This window comes from Salmo trutta, chromosome 35 (assembly GCF_901001165.1).
Source record: "Salmo trutta chromosome 35, fSalTru1.1, whole genome shotgun sequence".
In the NCBI taxonomy this organism is placed as follows: Eukaryota; Metazoa; Chordata; class Actinopteri; order Salmoniformes; family Salmonidae; genus Salmo; species Salmo trutta.
Genome location: NC_042991.1, coordinates 26,510,683 through 26,523,461, shown reverse-complemented (window position 1 = coordinate 26,523,461; position 12,779 = coordinate 26,510,683).

The window sequence follows — 12,779 nt, the reverse complement described above, 5'->3', positions numbered from 1 at the left end:
GTCCTGTTGGAAGGTGAACCTTCACCCCAGTCTCAGGTCCTGAGCGCTATGGAGCAGGTACTCATCAAGGATCTCTTTGCTCCTTTCCCTCAATCCTGATTGGTCTCCCAGTCCCTGCTGCTGAAAAACATCCCCACAGCATGATGCTGGCACCAACATGCTTCACCGCAGGGATTGTGCCAGGCTTCTTCCGGATGTGACGCTTGGCATTCAGGCCAAATAGTTCAATCTTGGTTTCATCAGACCAGAGAATCTTGTTTCTCATGGTCTGAGAAACCATTAGGTGCCTTTTGGCAAACTCCAAGCAGGCTGTCCTGTGCCTTTTACTGAGGAGGGGCTTCAGTCTGGCCACTCTACCATAAAGGCCTGATTGGGGGAGTGCTACAGAGATGGTTGTCCTTCTGGAAGGTTCTCCCATCTCCATAGAGGAACTCTGGAGCTCTGTCAGAGTGACAATCGGGTTCTTGGTCACCTCTGTGACCAAGGCCCTTCTCCCCCTGTCACAGCTGTCGTAGGAATGAGAGGACCAAGGTGCACAGTGTGTTTCGTTCCACATTTTTATTTACACTGTGAAGCTATGCAATACATAAATAAACTGAAAGACAAAAACAACAAACCGTGACGCAGAGGTCAAACATACACAACTCAAAATTAATCTCCCACAAAACCCAGGTGAAAAAACCCCTACTTAAGTATGATCTCCAATTAGAGAGAACGAGGACCAGCTGCCTCTAATTGGAGATCATCCCAAACAAAAACCCCAACATAGACATGCAAAACTAGAACCTAAACATAGAAATAGAAATAGAAGAGCAGAGAGAAAAAAACCTTGTCACGCCCTGACCTACTCTACCATAGAAAATAACATCTTTCTATGGTCAGGACGTGACAGTACCCCCCCCCCCCCCACCCCCCCACCTAGACAAAAACAACAACCCCCCCCCCCAAAAAAGGGAGGGCAGTGTGGGTAGCTATTGACTATTGCGGCTCTGGTGCAGTCCCCAGAACCCTATCATCCAGCGGATCCTCCAATAGAGGAGGCAGTTCCGGTTCGGGGCGTAAACCCCGCTCCGCCCGCTGATCCCTCTGCTTCAGTACCACCGGACCGTGGATCATCGCCGGAGGCTCCGTACTGCAGACCGCCGCTGGAGGTTCCGGGCTGCAGGCCGTCGCTGGAGGTTCCGGGCTGCAGGCCATCGCTGAAGACTCCGGGCTGCAGGCCGTCGCTGGAGATTCCGGGCTGCAGGCCGTCGCTGAAGACTCCGGGCTGCAGGCCGTCGCTGAAGACTCCGGGCTGCAGGCCGTCGCTGGAGGTTCCGGGCTGCAGGCCGTCGATGGAGGTTCCGGGCTGCAGGCCGTCGATGGAGGTTCCGGGCTGCAGGCCGTCGCTGGAGGTTCCGGGCTGCAGGCCGTCTCTGGAGGTTCCGGGCTGCAGGGCGTCTCTGGAGATTCCGGGCTGCAGGCCGTCTCTGGAGGTTCCGGGCTGCAGGCCGTCTCTGGAGGTTCCGGGCTGGGAACTGTCGCCGGAGGTTCCAGACTGGGAACTGTCGCCGGAAGCTCCGGACTGGGAACTGTCGCCGGAAGCTCCGGACTGGGAACTGTCGCCGGAAGCTCCGGACTGGGAACTGTCACCGGCATAGGTGGCGCCAGACTAGTAACACGCACCTCAGGGTGAGTGCGGGGAGCAGGAACAGGACACCCCGGACTGGGCAGGCGCACTGGAGGCCTGATGCGTGGGGCAGGTATAGGTGGAACCAGACTGGTAACACACACCTCAGGGCAAGTGCGGGGAGCAGGAACAGGGCGTACCAGGCTGGATAGACTCACTGGAGGCCGGGTACGTGGGGCAGGCACAGGATATACTGAACCGTGGAGGCGCACTGGAGATCTCGAGCCCCCCCCCATCCTGGCTGGATGCTTACTTTCGCCCGGCAAACGCGGGGCGCGGGCACAGGACGCACTGGGCTGTGAATACGCACTGGTGACAGTGCGCATCACCGCATAACACGGTGCTTGCTTCTTCACTTGCTCCCCACGGTAAGCACGGGGAGTTGGCTCAGGTCTCCAACCTGACTCTGCCAATCTCCTCGTGTGCCCCCCCCCAAAATGTTTTGGGGGGCTGCCTCTCGGGCTTCCGTCGTTGCCGTGACTCCCTCGCTGCCTCCACCTGCTTCCCCGGCAGTCTGTTGTATCTATCCAATACCTGCTCCCACGTCCAGTCTATTCTTTCCTCCAACACCTCCAGAGGCCAGGATGCCATCTCCTCCCGGGCACACTGCTTGATCCTTATGTGGTGGGAGATTCTGTCACGGCTGTCGTAGGAATGAGAGTAGCAAGGTTCAGTGTGTGTGTCGTTCCACATTTTTATTTACACTGTGAAACTATGCAATACATAAATAAACTGAAAGACAAAAACAACAAACCGTGACGCAGAGGTGAAACATACACAACTCAAAATTAAAATCTTAAAGGGAGCACTCCCTTTAAGAGTGTGCTCCTAATCTCAGCTCGTTACCTGTATAAAAGACACCTGGGAGTCAGAAATCTTTCTGATTGAGAGGGGGTCAAATACTTATTTCCCTCATTAAAATGCAAATAATTTTATAAAATTTTTGACATTCGTTTTTCTGGATTTTTTTGTTGTTATTCTGTCTCTCACTGTTCAAATAAACCTACCATTAAAATTATAGACTGATCATTTCTTTGTCAGTGGGCAAATGTACAAAGGGGATCAAATACTTTTTTCCCTCCCTGTAGATTGATGAGGGAAAACATTTGTGTAATCCATTTAATGTAACAACATGTGGAAAAAGTCAAGGGATTTGAATACTTTCCGAATGCACTGTAAATGTCTCCACCAGGGAGAACATTGTATTCATTTGATTTAAAGCTGATTAGGTGACCATCAGCATCTTATTGACCATCTTATTTAATGCAGAACAGCATTTGCCTGGCTACCCATCGACATCTCTCCAGCCAAACGCCACGCCTACTCATGCTTCTTCTCCATGATGAGTCTGGATTTGATATCTTTCCCGATGATTTCTCAAATGCGAACACATTCAATGGGTTTGGCCAGAGCCTGAACACGCGTGGCTTTGATACGCTGATTGGTTAGATATGATCCAATTCTGATTACTTGTTTTGTACAATGTCCCTCACTTTGACATAGGCAAAGTGACGACTTCTATGATGGCAGTCTGACTAATTGTAAGGTATGTAGCTCAAGGTAGACAGAGCAGCAGAGTTAAATTCAGTATGAGTTCTCAGACAAGAACAGCATGCAGGCCTACTCAACAGGATGTCTACTAGTGAAAATGAATTCCTGTCCCATTTTGTTCTGTGATTTTTTCCCCCGTACTATCCAGATCCCACAACAGTTCTATAACCCTGACAACGTTCCTGTCTAGCCTGAAGAAGAAAAATAACTCCCGACCAGTGGTCCTTTTAACACACAGAAATCAGAAATTACTTCCTCTGTTAGTTACTTGTCTGTCTGTCACCTTGCCTGCACTCTGCTGCACATGAGTTTCTATAGGAACGGCCCCATTTTGGGCTACTTGCTCAGTGCTCACGAGACGGGAGAGGGAACTGTTAGCTAACTACTTTTTGTTGCCTGCTCAGCTATTAAAGGTAATATAATGGTTTAAATAGTGATGGAAGACTAAAGAACGTGTGTTTCTGTTGGGAGGAACAGCAAGCGTCGAAAAAACATTCAAAACGATGTCCTTCTAATATTGCTTATAACACAAAAACTACTCAGTTTTAAATAATTCCTGTACTGCCCGTTCCTGTTGACTCTTGATCTTCCTGTCCTGTTCCTGTCCCGAACTTGCCTTTAGAACTTGCACTACAGTTCCTGCAGGAATCCTGTGGGACCCGCAAGACACACGGGAGTCCTTTTCCCTTGTCAACCTCTAATGTCTACACTTGACCCTATTATGTGCTCACCAGTTTGACCTATAAAAATGATTACAGCGTGCAGCTCTAGTCAAGCTGCATGAAGTCACCTCGTTCCACTTTATAAATGGCAAACAGAAAGCATTAACAATACCTACTCAAACCTGACAGGTGTGAATGTGCAACAAACTGGACAATCAGTGTGTGTGCGTGTGCATTTGTGTTTGTGTGCACGTGTGTGTTCAAATAAGTTCAGACCAAAATAGTCACGTTTGGCTCTCACCAGATGGCGGTCTGCATCTCTCTGACTCATCTGTGCCAACGGCCACACATGGCGGTGATGAGGATGTTTGTTCCTTTTGTAAATAACAGAGGATAATAATTAATTTCAATGTGTGAACACACAGGTCTTCTAAATAGAGCCATCTGTCTCTAAAACAACAGTTGACCATTTGATGTGTTTTCTCTGAGAAAGACTGGTAACAACAAGCAGTAGGCAAGAGCAACAGGTATATTTCTAATGACAATAACATTTAGGCTAGACAATCCAAGTCATATCTGTTACTACATGTAACAATTTTCTAAGTACTGTACCTGCCAAACTACTGCCATGTTCAAGACCACGGTTGCATCCCAGATGGCACCCTATACCCTATACAGTGCAGTACTCTTGAACAGACCCTAAGGGCGCTGGTCAAAAGTAGTACACTATTTTGGGAACAGGATACCATTTGGGATGCAACCTAGAAGTTTCACGCCTATTAAAAAGAAGATGCGCAACACTTCTGTTCAAGACCATCTTCAAATTAAAAGATTAGAGACCAATTTTGGGGTGTAAACCTAGTCAATGGTAAAGGGTGAATGTAACCATATTCTAAATCCGCTCCAGAGATTCCAGTTGCTAACAGGCTATGCTAGCTAACAGGAAAGCTAACAGGCTATGCTACCTAAGAGGCTAGCTAACGTGCTAGTTAGCTTACAGACAAGCTAACAGGATGAGCTAGGTAACAGGTGGTTTCCCTGGGGTTCTCCAGTTTCCTACAATACTCTTCTCAAGTCTTTGTTTTGATGACATTGGGTTCCATAACTGAGACACATAATTTTTCAAATGGAGGTGAGTCCCTAAAGCAGGTGTAGGTTGTAAAATGTAACCAATGTGCTCATACAGTATGTTATTCAAATCAAAGTGTATTGGTTGTGTACACAGTTTTGCAGGTGTTATAGCAGGTGCAACGGAATTGTTATGTTACTAGCTCCTAACAATCAGTGGTGGAAAAAGTACCCAATAGTCATACTTGAGTAAAAGTAAAGAAACCTTAAAAGAAAATGAATTAAGTATTTATATTTCTGTAGTTTGAATTTGGCGCACTGCAATTTCACTGGATGTTGTCAAATCATTCCAGCTAAAGGGATTGGCGCACGAAGGGATCACTAACAGGTTAATAGAAAATGAGCCAAGTAAAAGTGAATGTCACGCAGTAAAATACTACTTGAATAACAGTCTAAAAGTATTTGGTTTTAAATAGACTTAAGTATCAAAAGTAAATGTAATTGCTAAAATATAGTTAAGTGTCAAAAGTAATTAAATCATTTCAAAATCCTTATATTAAGCAAACCAGACGGCACCATTTTCTTGTTATTTTAGTGTGCCACTGGCACACTAACACTCAGACACAATTTACAAACAAAGCATGTTTGTTAGTGAGTCCACCAGATCAGAGGCAGCATGATGACCAGGGATGTTCTCTTTATAAGTGCGTGCTTTGGACCATTTTCCTGTCCTGCTAAGCATTCAAAATGTAACGAGTACTTTTGGGTGTCAGGATGAATAGAGTAAAAAGTACATTATTTTCTTTAGAAATGTAGTGGAGTAAAACTTGTCAAAAATATAAATAGTAAAGTACAGATACCCCAAAAAACTACTTAAGTAGTACTTTAAAGTATTTTTACTTTAGTACTTTACACCACTGCTAGCGATGCAGTACAATGTAAAACAATTCAAATGTAAGGGGAAAAAAAGCATTCTATATATATACACCGGGAGAATTTACACAAGATCAGCAGCATTAGATATACTGGGCTCCCTGCCTGCGCCATTAAACCCCTACAACTCATCCAGAACGCCGCAGCCCGTCTGGTGTTCAACCTCCCCAAGTTCTCTCACGTCACCCCGCTCCTCCGCACACTCCACTGGCTTCCAGTTGAAGCTCGCATCTGCTACAAGACCATGGTGCTTGCCTACGGAGCTGTGAGGGGAACGGCACCTCCGTACCTTCAGGTTCTGATCAGTCCCTACACCCAAACAAGGGCACTGCGTTCATCCACCTCTGGCCTGCTCGCCTCCCTACCTCTGCGGAAGCACAGTTCCCGCTCAGCCCAGTCAAAACTGTTCGCTGCTCTGGCACCCCAATGGTGGAACAAGCTCCCTCACGACGCCAGGACAGCGGAGTCAATCACCACCTTCCGGAGACACCTGAAACCCCACCTCTTTAAGGAATACCTAGGATAGGATAAAGTAATCCTTCTAAACCCCCCCCCCCCAACAAACAAAAAAAGATACAGATGTACTATTGTAAAGTGGTTGTTCCACTGGATATCATAAGGTGAATGCACCAATTTGTAAATCGCTCTGCATAAGAGCGTCGGCTAAATGACGTAAATGTAGGCTATGTCAGGAGTCCAGTCTATAAATAAATATGTGGTGTGTACAGTATAAACAGTGTAACTAAAATACAATGCAAAATAGTAGAAATATTATGATGAGCTATGTTGGTGATACAGGATTTAAATGCACCGTGTGTATTTAAATAGCATGGGATGGCAGCGTTGGCTGTGTGTGTGATTGTGAGTAATAGCTTGTGTGTGTGTTTTGTGTGAGTGGGTGTCACCTGGTAGACGGCTAATGATGGCTGTTCAATAGTCTGACGGCCTGGTAATAGAAGCTGTTCAACAGTCTGATGGTCTGGTAATAGAAGCTGTTCAACAGTCTGATGGTAATAGAAGCTGTTCAACAGTCTGATGGTATTAGAAGCTGTTCAACAGTATGATGGTAATAGAAGCTGTTCAACAGTCTGATGGTAATAGAAGCTGTTCAACAGTCTGATGGTATTAGAAGCTGTTCAACAGTCTGATGGTAATAGAAGCTGTTCAACAGTCTGATGGTAATAGAAGCTGTTCAACAGTCTGACGGTCTGGTAATAGAAGCTGTTCAACAGTCTGATGGTAATAGAAGCTGTTCAACAGTCTGATGATCTGGTGATAGAAGCTGTTGAACAGTCTGATGGTAATAGAAGCTGTTCAACAGTCTGGTGGTAATAGAAGCTGTTCAACAGTCTGATGATCTGGTGATAGAATCTGTTCAACAGTCTGATTGTAATAGAAGCTGTTCAACAGTCTGATGGTAATAGAAGCTGTTCAACAGTCTGGTGGTAATAGAAGCTGGTCAACAGTCTGATGGTAATAGAAGCTGTTCAACAGTCTGATGGTAATAGAAGCTGTTCAACAGTCTGATGGTGATAGAAGCTGTTCAACAGTCTGATGGTGATAGAAGCTGTTCAACAGTCTGATGGTAATAGAAGCTGTTCAACAGTCTGATGGTAATAGAAGCTGTTCAACAGTCTGATGGTAATAGAAGCTGTTCAACAGTCTGATGGTCTGGTAATAGAAGCTGTTCAACAGTCTGATGGTAATAGAAGCTGTTCAACAGTCTGATGATCTAGTAATAGAATCTGTTAAACAGTCTGATGGGCTGGTAATAGAAGCTGTTCAACAGTTTGACGGTAATAGAAGCTGTTCAACAGTCTGATGGTAATAGAAGCTGTTCAACAGTCTGATGGTAATAGAAGCTGTTCAACAGTCTGATGGTAATAGAAGCTGTTCAACAGTCTGATGGTCTGGTAATAGAAACTGTTCAACAGTCTGATGGTAATAGAAGCTGTTCAACAGTCTGATGGTAATAGAAGCTGTTCAACAGTCTGATGGTAATAGAAGCTGTTCAACAGTCTGATGGTAATAGAAGCTGTGCAACAGTCTGATGGTAATAGAAGCTGTTCAACAGTATGATGGTCATAGAAGCTGTTCAACAGTCTGATGGTCTGGTAATAGAAACTGTTTTTTAGTCTCTCAGTTGTAGCTCTGATGCACCTGCACTGTCTCAGACTGTCGGACTGGTATTTTCTATTGGTCTGTGTCAGCAAAGTAAAACAAAATGCTGTAATAAACAAGTAAGACTCCCAATTGGATTAACACTGCATTATGACAAGGAGAGCAATTGATAGCAGGCTATACCACATCCCTACCATGTGCTGCTGAGATTGAAACAAGTCTGGCTAAAACTGAGGCTACCCTAATATAGACATTGTACTGTTTTAGGCTATAGAAGTACTCATAACAAAACTGAGCAGTGAGATGCTTTTCCACTAGATGATTCGATGTCTACGGCAGAATGATCTCACAGTCAATGGAGCAAACAAACCACACATGCTGATGGGCTCGATAAAGCATAATGTGAAATCACATCAGCACAACGTCTTTCCTACATACCTTCAGAGCATACACTGAAGACATCTGAACATGACAAAACAAGGGGCTCTATTGCCTCTGTATTGCTGAAGCGTTACAGATTGTGCAATATACATTTAAAAGTAATTTCCGGTTGAGCAGACATATGCAGCATTCACCGTGAATGTAGTCTCCTCTAATGTGGGAACATTTCCTTTACATTTCAATCACGCTGTAACGATGAACTTCTGCGATAAGGAAGGTACAGTGGCTTGCGAAAGTATTCAACCCCCTTGGCATTTTTCCTATTTTGTTTGTATCATTTGATTTACACAACATGCCTACCACTTTGAAAATGCTAAATATTTTTTATTGTGAAATAGAAATGAAATAAGACAAAATGAAATAAGACAACCCCCCCCCCATCTTTTGCAGCAATTACAGCTGCAAGTCTCTTGGGGTATGTCTCCATAAGCTTGGCACATCTAGCCACTGGGATTTGTGCCCATTCTTCAAGGCAAAACAGCTCCAGCTCCAAGTTGGATGGGTTCCGCTGCTGTACAGCAATCTTTATGTCAGACCAAATATTCTCAATTAGATTGAGTTCTGGGCTTTGACTAGGCCATTTCAAGACATTTAAATGTTTCCCCTTAAACCACTCAAGTGTTGCTTTAGCAGTATGCTTAGGGTCATTATCCAAGTTTTGGATATTTTTTTATAACCCAACCCTGATCTGTACTTCTCCACAACTTTGTCCCTGACCTGTTTGGAGATCTCCTTGGTCTTCATGGTGCCGCTTGCTTGGTGGTGCCCCTTGCTTAGTGGTGTTGCAGACTCTGGGGCCTTTCAGAACAGGTGTATATATACTGAGATCATGTGCCAGATCATTTGACACTTAGATTTCACACAGGTGGACTTTATTTAACTAATTAGGTGACTTCTGAAGGTAATTGGTTGCACCATATCTTATTTAGGGGCTTCGTAGCAAAGGGGGTGAATACATATGCATGCACCACTTTTCTGTTTTTATACTTTTTTGAAACAAGTTATTTTTTTATTTCCCTTCACAAATTTGGACTATTTTGTGTATGTCCATTACATAAAATAAAAATTAAAATCCATTTAAATTACAGGTTGTAATGCAACAAAATATGGGATGGGATGAATACTTTTGCAAGGCACTGTATGTCTTACTGAGATTTGTTCTGCAACAATGAACAACAGCCAGATGTAGGACAGATGTAGAACATGGTGAAAGCAATTTCCCTTCCTTCTTCAAGTAGCCTACTTTCCAATTTCAGAGCTGTATGTAGAGCATGTATTGCAACATGTCATCAATGACAAAATGAAGCATAATAATGATGGTGCACCTCAGTGAACCTTGATAACAACTCTTATTTCCATGAGGGATTCCAGACAGGGCAGACTGTCTGGTATTTGATAATAACAGACGTGGTGCTCCCAACCTTAGATCAAATGGATTAATGGAATCCACGGTGATAAAACGTGGATGCCAACCACACAAGCCTTGCTACTCTCACCTCACAAATACCCGTTGTTTACTTGGATGGGCAATTGGGCATGGACTCTGACAAGGGGAAGTCCAAATTGTTTTCCACATAACCCATCCGGAATAGTTTTTTAATCGCAATATATTCAGTGGTTCCTAATTCGGCTTCTTAAATTACTCTTTACGTATTGATCAATGGAGATCATTTTGAGTTTGCATCCCAATATTACACTTCATATACAACACAGAAGACTGAAATCTAACAAAAAAACGTTTGACATAGAAACACTGAATTTTCTGCGATTAAAAAAATAAATAATGTTGCTTAATTTTGAAATTCTGAAAAACATGAATAACATTCCACCCAATGAGGCCACTAGAGGGTGACTTGGTCATTTGATGGCAGGAAGTACCATAATCATGCAAAAGTCAATTCGTGGAACCACCCAATACACGTTAAGTTCTGCCCGTTCAGGCAGTTGCTAGCTGTGCCACTAGAGACCCTGGTTCGAGTCTAGGCTCTGTCACAGCCGGCCGCGACCTGGAAACCTATGGGGCTGCGCACAATTGGCCTAGCATCGTCCGGGTTAGGGGAGGGTTTGGCCGGCAGGGATGTCCTTATTCCATCGCGCTCTAGCGACTCCTGTGGCGGGCCGGGCCCATGCACACTGACACGGTCGCCAGGTGTAATGTGTTTCCTCCGACAAATTGGTGTGGCTGGCTTTCGGGTTAAGCGGGCGTTGTGTCAAGAAGCAGTGCTGCATGGTTGGGTCTTGTTTCGGAGGAAGCATGGCTCTCGACCTTCGCCTCTCTCGAGTCCGTACGGGAGTTGCAGCGATGAGACAAGACTGTAACTACCAATTGGATACCACAAAATTGGGCTGAAAAGGGGGTACAAGTAAAGAAATTCAAATTAAAATAAAGTTCTGCCCGTTGGACGTTGCTATTGTCAAGTTAGTTTTTTGTTTGTCATATGCACGTGAAAGAAGTCACTACTATATTTTCAATAATGTATCATGTTGGTAGTCTTTTTTTGTAATCATTTAAATGCATGTTACCTCTTTTGGTACTCTTTTGGTATTTTTAATATGGTAAAAATAATGTTTTTTAAAATGTGTTTTATACATTTGAAATACATTCCAATATAAATTACAGAATGTAATTATACATACTGTAGGTGCATTGAAGCTGTTCTGTCTCGAGGTGGCCCAATGCCCTATTAAGACACTTTATGTTGGTGTTTCCGATATTTTGGCAGTTAACAGTAAAACAAAATTATGTTAAATGTGTTGAAAAATGTATTTAATGTACAGTACCAGTCAAAAGTTTGGACACACCTACTCATTCCAGTGTTTCTTTATTTTTACTATTTTCTACATTGCAGAATAACAGTGAAGACATCAAACCTATGAAATAACACATATAGAATCATGTAGTAAGCAAAAAAGTTAAACAAATCACAATATTTTTTATATTTGACATTCTTCAAAATAGCCACCCTTTGCCTTGATGACAGCTTTGCACACTCTTGGCATTCTCTCAACCAGCTTGAGGAATGCTTTTCCAACAGTCTTGAAGCAGTTCCCACATATGCTGAGCACTTGTTGGCTACTTTTCCTTCACTCTGCGGTCCAACTCATCCCAAACCATCTCAATTGGGTTGAGGTCAGGTGATTGTGGAGGCCAGGTCATCTGATGCAGCACTCTATCACTCTCCTTCTTGGTCAAATATCCCTTATACAGCCTGGAGGTGTGTTGGGTCATTGTCCTGTTGAAAAACAAATGATAGTGAGACTAAGTGCGATCCAGATGGGATGGCGTACCACTGCAGAATGCTGTGGGAGCCATGTTGGTTAAATGTGCCTTGAATTCTAAATAAATCACTGACAGTTTCAGCAGCAAAGCACCCCATCACACCTCCTCTTACGTGCTTCACGGTGGGAACCACACATGTGGAGATCATCCAAATCAAATTTTATTTGTCACATACGTGTTTAGCAGATGTTATTGTGGGTGTACCGAAATGCTTGTGTTTCTAGCGCTAACAGTGCAGTAACTAACAATACACACAATCTAAAGTAAAGGAATGGAATTAAGAATATATAAATATTTGGACAAGCAATGTCAGGGCGGCATAGACTAAGATACAGTAGAATAGAATACAGTATATACATATGAGATGAGTGATGCAAAATATGTAACATTATTAAAGTGACTAGTGTTCCATTATGAAAGTGGCCAGTGATTTGAAGTCTATGTATATAGGGCAGCAGCCACTAATGTGCTAGTGATGGCTATTTAACAGTCTGAAAAACAGCTTCTATCTCAAGGCCATCAGTTTCTCGGTCTCAGCTTTGATGCACCTGTACTGACTTCGCCTTCTGGATGATAGTGGGGTGAATAGGCAGTGGCTCGGGTGGTTGTTGTCCTTGATTATCTTTTTGTCCTTCCTGTGAAATCGGGTGCTGTAGGTGTCCTGGAGGGCAGGTAGTTTTCCCCTGGTGATGCGTTGGGCAGACTACACCACCCTCTGGAGAGCCCTGCGGTTGCGGACGGTGCAGTTGCCGTACCAGGCGGTGATACAGCCCGACAGGATGCTCTCGATTTTGCATCTGTAAAAGTTTGTGAGGGTTATAGGTGCCAAGCCAAATTTCTTCAGCCTCCTGAGGTTGAAGAGGCACTGTTGCGCCTTCTTCACCACACTGTCTGTGTGCGTGGACCATTTCAGTTTGTCAGTGATGTGTACGCCGAGGAACTTGAAGCTTTCAACCTTGTCCACTGCAGTCGCGTTGATGTGGATAGGGGGGGTGCTCACCTAATCTGCGTCTCACAAAGACACGTTGGTTGGAACCAAAAATCTCAAATTTGG